This window comes from Cryptomeria japonica, unplaced genomic scaffold, assembly GCF_030272615.1.
Source record: "Cryptomeria japonica unplaced genomic scaffold, Sugi_1.0 HiC_scaffold_197, whole genome shotgun sequence".
Taxonomy (NCBI): Eukaryota; Viridiplantae; Streptophyta; class Pinopsida; order Cupressales; family Cupressaceae; genus Cryptomeria; species Cryptomeria japonica.
Window position 1 is genome coordinate 120,001 of NW_026729019.1, and position 15,000 is coordinate 135,000.

The 15,000-nt window shown below is 59.8% G+C and overlaps 1 non-coding gene across 1 annotated transcript; it reads right to left on the reverse strand.

Moving 5' to 3' along the window:
- Positions 1 to 3,390: 3,390 nt before the first annotated feature.
- LOC131868176 (5S ribosomal RNA) lies at positions 3,391 to 3,509 on the reverse strand. Its single transcript, XR_009366667.1, has one exon. It is a non-coding gene; the product is annotated as a 5S ribosomal RNA (ribosomal RNA).
- Positions 3,510 to 15,000: the final 11,491 nt, after the last annotated feature.

The window sequence follows — 15,000 nt, forward strand, 5'->3', positions numbered from 1 at the left end:
TGCTCCAAGGTGCGGCCTGCACGAAGTCGGAGCCCGGTTTGCCCCGGGTGTGCACCTCGGGTGGGCACCTTGGTGCGCATGCCTTGCCTGGGCTGCGCACCAGGGCGGGCTCAAGATGGCACCCGCGTTCCTTTTTTTTCACTATCTTTCAAAACGGAAATTTTAAAATCTCATTTTTTTTTGCCTTTTTCTGGAAATTAGTGAAGGCAGCGCATCAAAGGTGCGCACCTCGCTGCCCACCACGGTGCGCAACGCCGGTGGGCACCCGGGAGTGCTTCGAAGTGTGCTCCAAGGTGCTGCGTGCACGTTGTCGGAGCCCGGTTTGCCCCGGGTGCGCACCTCGCGTGCACCTTCGTCGGGGTGGGCACCTTGGCTGGGTTTGCCCCGGCTGCGCTCCGAAGCGGGGTTATTGGAGCGCCGCCTCTTTTTTTGTCGGAGCGTTTGGTGGGGTTTCTCGCATTGGCTCTTCCGAGGCCCGGTTGCCACCCTGGCGCGCACGAAGTCGGAAGTAGGGTTAATTGCCCGGGTGCGCACCTTTGCCAGGGTGGGCACCTTACCTGGGCTGCGCACCAGGGCGGGCTCAAGATGGCACGCGCGTTCCGTTTTTTTCACTATCTTTCAAAACGGAAATTTTAAAATCTCCTTTTTTTTTTGCCTTTTCTGGAAATTAGTGAAGGCAGCGCATCAAAGGTGCGCACCTCGCTGCCCACCTTGGTGTGCTCTGAGGTGCGCACCCGGGAGCGCTACGAAGTGTGCTCCAAGGTGCGGCGTGCACGTTGTCGGAGCCCGGTTTGCCCCGGGTGCGCACCTCGCCTGCACCTTGGCCGGGGTGGGCACCTTGGCTGGGTTTGCCCAGGGTGCGCTCCGAAGCGGGGTTACTGGAGCGCCCCCTCTTTTTTTGTCAGAGCGTTTGGTGGGGTTTCTCGCATTGGCTCTTCCCAGGCCCGGTTGTTGGGTGCGCTCCCACCCTGGCGCGCGCGAAGTTGGAAGTTGGGTTAATTGCCCGGGCGCGCACCTTCGCCAGGGTGGGCACCTTGGTGCGCACACCTTGGCTGGGCTGCGCACCAGGGCGGGCTCAAGATGGCACCAGCATTCCCTTTTTCTCACTATCTTTCAAAACGGAAATTTTAAAATCTCGTTTTTTTTTTGCCTTTTATGGAAATTAGTGAAGGCATCGCATCAAAGGTGCGCACCTCGCTGCCCACCTTGGTGTGCTCCGAGGTGCCCACCACGGTGCGCAACGCCGGTGCGAACCCGGGAGCGCCCCGATGTGTGCTCCAAGGTGCGGCGTGCACGAAGTCGGACCCCGGTTTGCCCCGGGTGCGCACCTCGCGTGCACCTTGGTGCGCACACCTTGGCTGGGTTGCGCGGCCTGGTGGGCACCATGGTGCGCACCAAGGAGCGCTCCGAAGTGTGCTCCAAGGTGCGGCGTGCACGAAGTCGGAGCCCGGTTTGCCCCGGGTACGCACCTCGCGTGCACCTTCGCCGGGGTGGGCACCTCGGCTGGGTTGCGCGCCCTGGTGCGCACCAAGGAGCGCTCCGAAGTGTGCTCCAAGGTGCGGCGTGCACGAAGTCGGAGCCCGGTTTGCCCCGGGTGCGCACCTTCGCCGCGGTGCGCACCATGGCGTGCACGAAGTCGGAGCCCGGTTTGCCCCGGGTGCGCACCTCGCGTGCACCTTCGGCGGGGTTGCGCGCCCTGGTGGGCACCATGGTGCGCACCAAGGAGCGCTCCGAAGTGTGCTCCAAGGTGCGGCGTGCACGAAGTCGGAGCCCGGTTTGCCCCGGGTGCGCACCTCGCGTGCACCTTCGGCGGGGTTGCGCGCCCTGGTGGGCACCATGGTGCGCACCAAGGAGCGCTCCGAAGTGTGCTCCAAGGTGCGGCGTGCACGAAGTCGGAGCCCGGTTTGCCCCGGGTGCGCACCTCGCGTGCACCTTCGCCGCGGTGGGCACCATGGCGTGCACGAAGTCGGAGCCCGGTTTGCCCCGGGTGCGCACCTCGCGTGCACCTTCGCCGGGGTGGGCACCTCGGCTGGGTTGCGCGCCCTGGTGCGCACCAAGGAGCGCTCCGAAGTGTGCTCCAAGGTGCGGCGTGCACGAAGTCGGAGCCCGGTTTGCCCCGGGTGCGCACCTCGCGTGCACCTTCGCCAGGGTGGGCACCTCGGTGCGCACACCTTCTCAATGTTTTCTTGCCTTTTCTGGAAATTGGTGAAGGCAGCGCATCAAAGGTGCGCACCTCGGTGTGCTCCGAGGTGCGAACCCGAGAGCGCTCCGAGGTGCCCACGAAGTCGAAAGTCGGGTTAATTGCATTGTTTTCCCCGGGTGCGCTCCGAGGTGCGCAACATCAGCGCGCACCAAGGAGGGCTCCGAAGTGTGCTCCAAGGTGCGCACGATGGCGTGCACCTCTGGTGCGCACGATTCGGAGCTCGGTTTGACCGGGGTGCGCACACCTTGGCTGGGTTGCGCACCTTTTGTGCGCTCCAAGGTGCGCACGAAGTCGGAGCTCGGTTTGCCCCAGGTGCGCACCTTCGCCAGGGTGCGCACCTTGATGCGCACGCCTTGGCTGGGCTGCGCACCTTGGTGGGCGCCATGGTGCGCACCTTTCGTGCGCTCCAAGGTGCGCACGAAGTCGGAGCTCGGTTTGCCCCGGGTGCGCACCTTGGTGGGCGCCATGGTGCACTCCGAGGTGCCCAAGATTGGTGCGCACCAAGGAGCGCTCCGAAGTGCGCTCCAAGGTGCGCGCGAAGTCGAAAGTTGGGTTAATTGTCCGGTTTGCCTCGGGTGCGCACCTTGCGTGCACCTTCGCCAGGGTGGGCGCCTTGGTGCGCACACCTTGGCTGGGCTGCGCACACCTTGGCACCCGCGTTTCCTTCATTTTAAATTTTTTTTTTTTACAATCTCTCAAGTGGGAAATTCTATAATCTCAACTTTTTTTGCCTTTTCAGGAAACTTTTGAATGGAGCGCATCATTGGTGCGCTCCGAAGTGTGCTCCAAAGCTCTCTCCAGCTGCGTGCACCTGCCCCGGCCGCGCACCCGGCCCCGCCCAGCTTCGCTCACCTGTCCCGGGCGTCTGGTGCGGAACCTTAGAGTAAGAAACATCACCGTGCACCTTGGCCAACGTGCGCGACTCGACCGAGCGCGCACTGGCCGAGGTGCACACCGATTTCACCTGGGTGCGCGCGCAGCACCTCGGGCGCACCGGGGTGCGCGCACAACGCCCGGGTTGCACCGTGGCCTGTGTGCTCGGGGTGCCTCGGGTGCGCGCTCGGTGTCGCCCCCGCGCGCGCGGTAGTGCGGGCAGCGCACCCCGGCCCGGCCCGGCCCCGACGAGAACGCAAACGGGCAAAAGGTTTATTCAAATAGCATTGCGACGCCCGGCGAAAAACTAAAAAAGGGTGCAACACCGGGACTTCCCGGGAGGTCACCCATCCCAGTACTACTCCGGCCCAAGCGCGCTTAACTGCGGAGTTCTGATGGGATCCGGTGCACTAATGCTGGTATGATCGCACCCGTTATGAGCTTGTCGCAGTGTGTACTTAGCAAACCGCGACCCACGTGCGAATCCACCCCGGCCACCCACCCCCGTCGAGGTGCACACCCTCCCTCGCGAAGTGCGCCTCGTTCGCCAAGTGTGAGCCCTGCCCGGGTGCGCGCACCTTGCTAGGGCGTCGGGTGTGCACCCGGCCCGGCCTACGTGCGTGCACCTGGAGGGGGCGTCGTGTGCGTGCAGTGTCCCGTCTGCAACGCGGTGCCCACACACCACCTCGGGCGCAACGACCTGCGCTCACATGTGGGCCGAGTGCACCTTGGTGCATGTTCGGGGCGCCTCGGGTGCACGCTCGATCTTGCCCCGGTGCACCAAGGCGCTCGGTTTGCCCCGGGTGCGCACTTGGTGCAAGGTGGGCACCCAAAATAGGGATCAAGCACCAAAACACAAGTTTCGGGATGCAAAATGGGACCCAAGGACCACAAATGCGTTCCAAGACCCATGATGGGTCCACGAGAACAAAAATGTGTTCCGAGACTTAATAAACAAATATTGGGTTTTAGGAGAAGAAACATGCTCTGATGCCCAAAACGAGAATCGACCCCGAAAAGGCCACAGGCCAAAAGTGGGATGCGAGACAAAAAAAAATGGGACCCGAGGACCAAAATTGGGTTCCCAGGTCGAAGACAGGGCAACCGGACAAGAAACGACCTCTAAGGCTCGAAATGAGTCCCGACGACTAAAACTTGACAAGAAGCACCCATCAGGCACCCAACTCGACACCCATGGGATGCCGACCCACCCGGGCTTCCACCTAGCACACCTTGGCACCCACCCACCCTCGCACCCAACCTCGCACCCAACTTAGCACCTTTGAACCCACATTGGCACTCACCCTGACCCTGGCACCTTGGAACCCACATTGGCACTCACCTTGACCCTGGCACCCACCTTTGCACTCACCTTGGGACCCACCCTGGCTCCCACCTCGGCACCCACCCAGACACCCACCTTGGTTCCTTGGCACCCACCTTGGATCCTTGGCACCCACCCCGACACCCACCTTGGCACGCAACTTGGCTACTTGCCACCCACCTTGGCTCCTTGACGCCCACCCCGACAACCACCCCGTGACCTACCCTGGCTAGGGTTGGTGCACACCCACCCTGGTGCCCACCTTGGCACCCACCCTATGACCCACCTTGGCACGCACCTTAGTACCCACCCCGTTACCCACCCTAGGACCCACCCCGTGACCCACCTTGGCCAGGGTGGGTGCACCCACCCTGGTGCCCACCTTGGCACCCACCCATCCTAGCACCCAGCCTGTGACCGGGCTTGGAACCCAACCTTGCACCCGCACCCGTCTTGGCCAGTGTGGGTGCGCACCCATCCTGGCACCCACGTTGTGACACACCCTTTAACCCACGCACCCTAGCACCCACGTTGGCACCCACCTTGGAACCCAACCTAGCAACTTGGCACCCACCCCGTGACCCACCTTGGCATCCACCATAGCAGTCGCCGACTTGGCACCCACCTCGGCACCCACCTTGACACTTGTGGACCCACCTTGCCACTCACCCTAGCATCGACCCATCCTAGCACCCACCCTGGCACCTTTGCACCCTAGCACTCACCCATCCTAGCACCTAACCTGTGACCCACCTTGACACTCACCCTCGCACCCACCTTGGAACCCAACCTAGCACCCACCCACCCTGACACCAACCCTAGCACCTACCCACCCTTGCACCCACCCTGTGACCCATCTTGGCACCCACCCATCCTACCACTCAACCTATCACCCACCTTCTCACCCACCTTGGCATCCACCTTAGCACCCACCCACACTGGCACCTTGGCACCCACCTCGGGCAAGGTGGGTGCACACCCACCCTGGCACCCAATTTAGAACCCACCGAGCATGTTACCCACCTTGGCACCCACATTGCAGCCCACCCTAGTACCCACCCTATGACCCACATTGGCATCCACACCCTAGCACCCAGGCACCTCGACACCCGCCTTGACACCCACCCTAGCACTGAACCTGTGACCCACCTTGGAACTCACCCTAGAACCCACCCACCCTGTGAACCACCTTGGCATCCACCTTAGCACCCACCCACCTTGGCACCCACTCTAGCACTCACCCATCCTAACACCCAACTTGTTACCCACCTTGGCACCCGCCCTCGCGTCCACCTTGAAACCCACCCTAGCACCCACCCACGCAGGAGCCCACCTTGGCACCCAACCTAACACCCACGCATCCTGGCACCCAACTTGTGACCCACCTTGGAACCCACCCTAGTACCCACCTTTGAACCCACTATATCACCAACCCACCTTGGCACCCACCCTATGACCCTCTTTGGAATCCACCCTAGCACGCACCCACCCTGGCACCCACCATGGAGCGCACCCTAGCACCCACCCACCTCGGCACGCACCTCAACACCCACCTTGGTGTGCGCACTGCGCCAACCTCTCAAAGACCCTATGTGGTGCGCTCCAAAGTGTACACCTTTGGTGCGCTCCAAGGTGCGCACCTTTGGTGCACACCAAGGTGCACACCAAAGTGTGCACCGAGGTGAGCACCAAAGTGCACTCCAGGGTGCACACCAAGGCGTGCACCTTTGGTGCGGTCAATGCAAACGAATTCGGAAGTTGGGGTCGATGTCCTAATCGCTGCTGCAGACTACACGTATGAGAATCGGACAAATAGCTTTATATAGGGGAGGTGTTGCGTTTGATGGGTCGACTCCCCTGGTTGTGTGCACTGCACCAACTTCAAAGACCCTGTCTTGTTTAAGAAGTCAAAAGTTGGGGTGGATGTCCTAATCATTGCTGCAGTCTACGCATGTATGAGAATCAGACAAATAGCTTATATAGGGGAGGTGTTGCATTCGGTGGGTTGACTCCCCTGGTTGTGCGCACTGCGCCAACCTCAAAGACCCCGCATAGCAGAAGAAGTCGGAAGTCGGATTTTGGTGAGCACCAAGGCGTGCACCTTTGGTGCGGTCAACGCAGACGAATTCAGAAGTTGGGGTGGATGTCCTAATCGTTGTTGCAGGCTACACATGTATGAGAATCAGACAAATAGCTTATATAGGGGAGGTGTTGGGTTTGATGGGTCAACTCCCTTGGTTGTGCGCATTACGCCAACCTCAAAGACCTTGTTTTCGTTAAGAAGTCAAAAGTTGGGGTCAATGTCCTAATGGCTCCTGCAGGCTACACATGTATGAGAATCGGACAAATAGCTTATATAGGGGAGGTGTTGGGTTTGATGGGTCGACTCCCCTGGTTGTGCGCATTACGTCAACCTCAAAGACCTTGTTTTCGTTAAGAAGTCAAAAGTTGGGGTCGATGTCCTAATTGCTCCTGTAGACTACACATGTATGAGAATCAGACAAATAGCTTATATAGGGGAGGTGTTGGGTTTGATGGGTTGACTCCCCTAGTTGTTCGCATTACACCAACCTCAAAGACCTTGTTTTCGTTTAGAAGCCGAAAGTTGGGGTCGATGTCCTAATTGCTCCTGCAGGCTACGCATGTATGAGAATCAGACAAATAGCTTATATAGGGGAGGTGTTGGGTTTGATGGGTCGACTCCCCTGGTTGTGCGCATTGCGCCAACCTCAAAGACCCTGCATTGCGGATGAAGTCGAAAGTCAGAGTTTGGTGTGCTACAAGGTGTGGTCGAAGGTGCTCACCTAGGTGTGCACCTTTGGAGCACAGGAAAAGTGCCCTCCAAAAGTGCGCACCTTTGGAGTGCACAAAAGTGCCCTCCAAAAGTGCGCACCTTTGGAGCGCAGAAAAGTGCCCTCCAAAAAGTGCCCTCCAAAAGTGCGCACCTTTGGAGCGCAGAAAAGTGCCCTCCAAAAAGTGCCCTCCAAAAGTGCGCACCTTTGGAGCGCAGAAAAGTGCCCTCCAAAAAGTGCCCTCCAAAAGTGCGCACCTTTGGAGCGCAGAAAAGTGCCCTCCAAAAAGTGCCCTCCAAAAGTGCGCACCTTTGGAGCGCAGAAAAGTGCCCTCCAAAAAGTGCCCTCCAAAAGTGCGCACCTTTGGAGCGCAGAAAAGTGCCCTCCAAAAAGTGCCCTCCAAAAGTGCGCACCTTTGGAGCGCAGAAAAGTGCCCTCCAAAAAGTGCCCTCCAAAAGTGCGCACCTTTGGAGCGCAGAAAAGTGCCCTCCAAAAAGTGCCCTCCAAAAGTGCGCACCTTTGGAGCGCAGAAAAGTGCCCTCCAAAAGTGCGCACTTTTGGTGCGCACCAAGGCGCTGGTTCGGTCGTTGCAGGCGAGTTCGGAAGTTGGGGTCGATGTCCTGAGCGGAGGTGCAAACTACACAGGTGTCGGAATCGGACAAATAGCTTATATAGGGGAGGTGTATGCTTCGATGGGTCGACTCCCCAGGTTGAGCGCACCGCGCCAACCTCAAAGACCCTACGGTATGGATGAAGTCGGAAGTTGGGTCCGATGACCGATTCGATTAGTAGGTATGCTCATGAGGTCGGAATTTGGGTCCGATGACCTGCCATGTGCAGGAAGGCGAATGTTGACACTGTGCGTTGCAAGGTGCACACCAAGGCGCTGGTGCGGTCTTTTTAGTCGAGTTCGGAAGTTGGGGTCGATGTCCTGATCGGAGGTGCAAGCTACACAGGTGTGGGAATCGGACAAATAGCTTATATAGGGGAGGTGTATGCTTCGTTGGGTCGACTCCCCGGGTTGAGCGCACCGCGCCAACCTCAAAGACCCTACGGTATGGATGAAGTCGGAAGTTGGGTCCGATGACCGATTCGATATGTAGGCATACTCGCGAGGTCGGAATTTGGGTCCGATGACCTGCCACGTGCAGGAAGGCGAATGTTGGCACTGTGCGTTGCAAGGTGCGCACCAAGGCGCTGGTTCGGTCGTTGGAGGCGAGTTCGGAAGTTGGGGTCGATGTCTTGATCGGAGGTGCAAACTACACAGGTGTGGGAATCGGACAAATAGCTTATATAGGGGAGGTGTATGCTTCGTTGGGTCGACTCCCCGGGTTGAGCGCACCGCGCCAACCTCAAAGACCCTACGGTATGGATGAAGTCGGAAGTTGGGTCCGATGACCGATTCGATATGTAGGCATACTCGCGAGGTCGGAATTTGGGTCCGATGACCTGCCATGTGCAGGAAGGCGAATGTTGGGACTGTGCGTCACAAGGTGCGCACCAAGGCGCTGGTGCCGTCGTTGCAGTCGAGTTCGGAAGTTGGGGTCGATGTCCTGGTCAGAGGTGCAAACTACACAGGTGTGGGAATCGGACAAATAGCTTATATAGGGGAGGTGTATGCTTCGATGGGTCGACTCCCTGGGTTGAGCGCACCGCGCCAACCTCAAAGACCCTACAGTATGGATGAAGTCGGAAGTTGGGTCCGATGACCGATTCGATACGTAGGCATATTGGCGAGGTCTGAATTTGTGTCCGATGACCTGCCATGCGCAGGAAGGCGGAATTTGGGTCCGATGACCGAGTTGATGGCGTGCCATGCGCAGAAAGGCGGAATTTGGGTCCGATGACCGAGTTGATGTTGATGGCCCGCCATGCACAGGAAGGCGGAATTTGGGTCCGATGACCGATTTGAAGGCGTGCCATACGCAAAAAGGCGGAGTTTGGGTCCGATGACCGAGTTGATATTGATGGCCCGCCATGCGCAGGAAGGCGGAATTTGGGTCCGATGACCTGACATACGCATGGAGTCCGACTCGGGGGCCGATGTTCGATTCGATGACTTGCATTGTGGGTAAAGTCGGAAGTTGTGGTCTTTGACCCGATTCGATGACCAGACTTCGGCTGCTTGAGAATCGGACAAATAACTTATATAGGGGAGGTAGTGTTCTCGAGCATCCTCCCCCCGTGCCCGTTTATGTCGATTGATGCTGGTGCTCGACTGGTTGGAGCGCTCGGATGCAAAAATCTTGCACCAGGATTTATCGATTGTGATGGACACGGCAAGTCTCCTGATTGCTATGCAGGAGCTCATCGTGAATCTCTATGCGGCCTTGGTATGGACTCGACCTGCGGAATGGTTCGGCAATGGTAGTCGCTCCAACACGTCCTTGCAATGGCCACAGAGGTGATTCGACTAGAGCTCCAGTCTAGCTTTTGGGTTGCTTGGCGGACTGGTATAGCCGCGATCGAGTTCCGGCCATGAACGTTTTAGATAGCTCTTGGGCTTTCTGGGACGGAAGTCGGAAGTTTGGGTTGTTGTCCGATTTGATGACCATTCTTCGGATGTGTGAGAATCGGACAAATAACTTATATAGGGGACTGTGTTGTCTCACGCAGCCCCCTCCGTGCCCCTCTATCTCGACCGATGTTGGTGCTTGAAAGGGTTGGGATCGCTCGGATTTATAAACGTGCACCACCATTTGTCGAGTGTGAGGGACGCGGCAGGTCTCCTAAATGCTATGCGGGCGCTCTCTGAGAATCTCTATCCGGCCTCGACACAGACTAGTCTTGCTGAATGGTTTGGCACTGGTAGTCGATCCAACACGTCGTTGTTGTGGCCGCCTAGGCGATTCGATTCGAGCCCCCGTCTAGCTTTTGGGTTGCTTGGCGGATTTTGCCCTATCCGCAAGTGAGCTCGGTCCCTAAACGTTCGAGAAACCCGATTGCTATGCGCCGACTCTCTTTCTTGCGAGCCTCCATCTAGCTTTTGGGTCTCTACGGAACGGAAGTCGGAATCTGGGACCGTTGTTTGATTCGACGAGGCAGACTACGGTTGTGCGAGAATCGGACAAATAACTTATATAGGGGAGGTGTTGACTGGAGCATTCTCCCCCGTGCCCCTCTAACTCGACCAATGCTGGCGCTCGAACGGTGGTAGCGCTCGGATTTTCATTGAGCGCCAGCATTGGTCGATTTAGAGGGGCATGCGAGATTCCCGAATGCTATGCGAGGGCTCTAACGGAAATGTCTATTGGTTTCGGTATGGATGCAATTGCGAGTGGTTCGGCAAAGGTAGTCGTTCCGATGCGTCCATGTCGTGGCCAAATCGATAATTCGATTTGAGCCCTCGTATAGCATTTGGGTCTCTCGATGTGATTCCGCATTCCAGTCCCTTTGGGCACTGCTTGAGCCGCATCCCAGGGGGTTCCCTTCCCAATAATCTGCCTCGCAACCCGATTGCTATGCGGTGAGGCTCCTCGGCCGCCTCGGAACTATCTGTGTATCAGACGCATCGCGGGATAAGGGGTTGGCAACGGTAGTCGCCCCAAGCGCGTCCGATGCTTGGACCATTCCGAGGCGGCCCTGAAGCCTCTTCCGTCTAGCCGTTGGGTCCTTCTCGCCGCATCCCTCGCCTCGCACCCCGATTGCTATGCGGTGAGGCTCCTCGGCCGCCTCGGAACTATCTGTGTATCGGACGCGTCGCGGGATAAGGGGTTGTCACTGGTAGTCGCCCCAAGCGCGTCCGATGCTTGGACCATTCCGAGGCGGCCCTGAAGCCTCTTCCGTCTAGCCGTTGGGTCCTTCTCGCCGCATCCCTCGCCTCGCACCCCGATTGCTATGCGGTGAGGCTCCTCGGCCGCCTCGGAACTATCTGTGTATCGGACGCGTCGCGGGATAAGGGGTTGTCATTGGTAGTCGCCCCAAGCGCGTCCGATGCTTGGACCATTCCGAGGCGGCCCTGAAGCCTCTTCCGTCTAGCCGTTGGGTCCTTCTCGCCGCATCCCTCGCCTCGCACCCCGATTGCTATGCGGTGAGGCTCCTCGGCCGCCTCGGAACTATCTGTGTATCGGACGCGTCGCGGGATAAGGGGTTGTCACTGGTAGTCGCCCCAAGCGCGTCCGATGCTTGGACCATTCCGAGGCGGCCCTGAAGCCTCTTCCGTCTAGCCGTTGGGTCCTTCTCGCCGCATCCCTCGCCTCGCACCCCGATTGCTATGCGGTGAGGCTCCTCGGCCGCCTCGGAACTATCTGTGTATCGGACGCGTCGCGGGATAAGGGGTTGTCACTGGTAGTCGCCCCAAGCGCGTTCGATGCTTGGACCATTCCGAGGCGGCCCTGAAGCCTCTTCCGTCTAGCCGTTGGGTCCTTCTCGCCGCATCCCTCGCCTCGCACCCCGATTGCTATGCGGTGAGGCTCCTCGGCCGCCTTGGAACTATCTGTGTATCGGACGCGTCGCGGGATAAGGGGTTGTCACTGGTAGTCGCCCCAAGCGCGTCCGATGCTTGGACCATTCCGAGGCGGACCCGAAGCCTCTTCCGTCTAGCCGTTGGGTCCTTCTCGCCGCATCCTTCGCCTCGCACCCCGATTGCTATGCGGTGAGGCTCCTCGGCCGCCTCGGAACTATCTGTGTATCGGACGCGTCGCGGGATAAGGGGTTGTCACTGGTAGTCGCCCCAAGCGCGTCCGATGCTTGGACCATTCCGAGGCGGACCCGAAGCCTCTTCCGTCTAGCCGTTGGGTCCTTCTCGCCGCATCCCTCGCCTCGCACCCCGATTGCTATGCGGTGAGGCTCCTCGGCCGCCTTGGAACTATCTGTGTATCGGACGCGTCGCGGGATAAGGGGTTGTCACTGGTAGTCGCCCCAAGCGCGTCCGATGCTTGGACCATTCCGAGGCGGACCCGAAGCCTCTTCCGTCTAGCCGTTGGGTCCTTCTCGCCGCATCCCTCGCCTCGCACCCCGATTGCTATGCGGTGAGGCTCCTCGGCCGCCTTGGAACTATCTGTGTATCGGACGCGTCGCGGGATAAGGGGTTGTCACTGGTAGTCGCCCCAAGCGCGTCCGATGCTTGGACCATTCCGAGGCGGACCCGAAGCCTCTTCCGTCTAGCCGTTGGGTCCTTCTCGCCGCATCCCTCGCCTCGCACCCCGATTGCTATGCGGTGAGGCTCCTCGGCCGCCTTGGAACTATCTGTGTATCGGACGCGTCGCGGGATAAGGGGTTGTCACTGGTAGTCGCCCCAAGCGCGTCCGATGCTTGGACCATTCCGAGGCGGCCCCGAAGCCTCTTCCGTCTAGCCGTTGGGTCCTTCTCGCCGCATCCCTCGCCTCGCACCCCGATTGCTATGCGGTGAGGCTCCTCGGCCGCCTTGGAACTATCTGTGTATCGGACGCGTCGCGGGATAAGGGGTTGTCACTGGTAGTCGCCCCAAGCGCGTCCGATGCTTGGACCATTCCGAGGCGGCCCCGAAGCCTCTTCCGTGTAGCCGTTGGGTCCTTCTCGCCGCATCCCTCGCCTCGCACCCCGATTGCTATGCGGTGAGGCTCCTCGGCCGCCTTGGAACTATCTGTGTATCGGACGCGTCGCGGGATAAGGGGTTGTCACTGGTAGTCGCCCCAAGCGCGTCCGATGCTTGGACCATTCCGAGGCGGACCTGAAGCCTCTTCCCTCTAGCCGTTGGGGCTTTCTCGCCGCATCCCTCGCCTCGCACCCTGATTGCTATGCTGTGAGGCTCCTCGGCCGCCTTGGAACTATCTGTGTATCGGACGCATCGCGGGATAAGGGGTTGGCAGTGGTAGTCGCCCCAAGCGCATCCGATGCTTGGACCATTCCGAGGCGGCCCTGCAGCCTCTTCCGTCTAGCCGTTGGGGCCATCTCGCCGCATCCCCCACCTCGCACCACGATTGCTATGCGGTGAGGCTCCTTGGCCGCCTCGGAACTATCTGTGTATCGGACGCATCGCGGGATAAGGGGTTGTCACTGGTAGTCGCCCCAAGCGCGTCCGATGCTTGGACTATTCCGAGGCGGCCCTGCAGCCTCTTCCGTCTAGCCGTTGGGGCCATCTCGCTGCATCCCCCACCTCCTCGGCCGCCTCGGAACTATCTGTGTATCGGACGCATCGCGGGATAAGGGGTTGGCAGTGGTAGTCGCCCCAAGCGCGTCCGATGCTTGGACTATTCCGAGGCAGCCCTGCAGCCTCTTCCGTCTAGCCTTTGGGGCCATCTCGCCGCATCCCTCGCCTCGCACCCCGATTGCTATGCGGTGAGGCTCCTCGGCCGCCTGGGAACTATCTTCGTATCGGACGCATCGCGGGATAAGGGGTTGTCACTGGTAGTCGCCCCAAGCGCGTCCGATGCTTGGACTATTCCGAGGCGGCCCTGTGGCCTCTTCCGTCTAGCCGTTGGGGCCATCTCGCCGCATCCCCCACCTCGCACCCCGATTGCTATGCGGTGAGGCTCTTCGGCCGCCTTGGAACTATCTTCGTATCGGACGCATCGCGGGATAAGGGGTTGTCACTGGTAGTGGCCCCAAGCGCGTCCGATGCTTGGACTATTCCGAGGCGGCCCTGCAGCCTCTTCCGTCTAGCCGTTGGGGCCATCTCGCCGCATCCCCCACCTCGCACCCCGATTGCTATGCGGTGAGGCTCCTCGGCCGCCTTGGAACTATCTTCGTATCGGACGCATCGCGGGATAAGGGGTTGTCACTGGTAGTCGCCCCAAGCGCGTCCGATGCTTGGACTATTCCGACGCGGCCCTGTGGCCTCTTCCGTCTAGCCGTTGGGGCCATCTCGCCGCATCCCCCACCTCGCACCCCGATTGCTATGCGGTGAGGCTCCTCGGCCGCCTTGGAACCATCTTCGTATCGGACGCATCGCGGGATAGGGGGCTGTCACTGGTAGTCGCCCCAAGCGTGTCCGATGCTTGGACCATTCCTAGGCGGCCCTGAAGCCTCTTCCGTCTAGCCGTTGGGGCCTTCCCGCCCCATCCCTCGCCTCGCACCCCCGATTGCTATGCGGTGAGGCTCCTCGGCCGCCTTGGAACCATCTGTGTATCGGACGCATCGCGGGATAAGGGGTTGGCACTGGCAGTCGCCCCAAGTGCGTCCGATGCTTGGACCATTCCGAGGTGGCCCTGAAGCCTCTTCCGTCTAGCCGTTGGGGCCTTCCCGCCCCATCCCTCGCCTCGCACCCCGATTGATATGCGGTGAGGCTCCTCGGCCGCCTTGGAACTATCTGTGTATCGGACGCATCGCGGGATAAGGGGTTGGCACTGGTAGTCGTCCCAATCGCATCCGATGCTTGGACCATTCCGAGGCGGCCCTGCAGCCTCTTCCGTTTAGCCGTCGGGGCCTTCCCGCCGCATCCCTCGCCTCGCATCCCGATTCCTATGCGGTGAGTCTTCTCGGCCGCCGCGGAACTATACCTGTTATTGCTACTGCATCCTTCGGCTGGTAACCTCCTCTGCCGCCTTGGAACGTTCTCTTTGTCGGACGCGTCGCGGGATAAGGGGTTGGCACTGGTAGTCGCCCCAAGCGCGCCCGATGCATAGACCGCTCCGAGTCGACCTTGCTTTCAGCCTCTCACATGCATAGACCTCTCTGAGTCGACCCTGCAGCCTCTCACGTTTAGCCTTTGGAATCTCGCCTCACAACATGATTGCTATCCTTGATGCATCCCTTGCCTCGAGCCCTGATTGCTTTCTTGGCTGCATCCCTCCTCTCCTCACAGCCCGGTTGTCATCACTGCTTCATCCGTCGCTTCATGCATTCTGGCTGCTGGGCCCTTCCCACCGCACACCTCGATTGCTATCTCT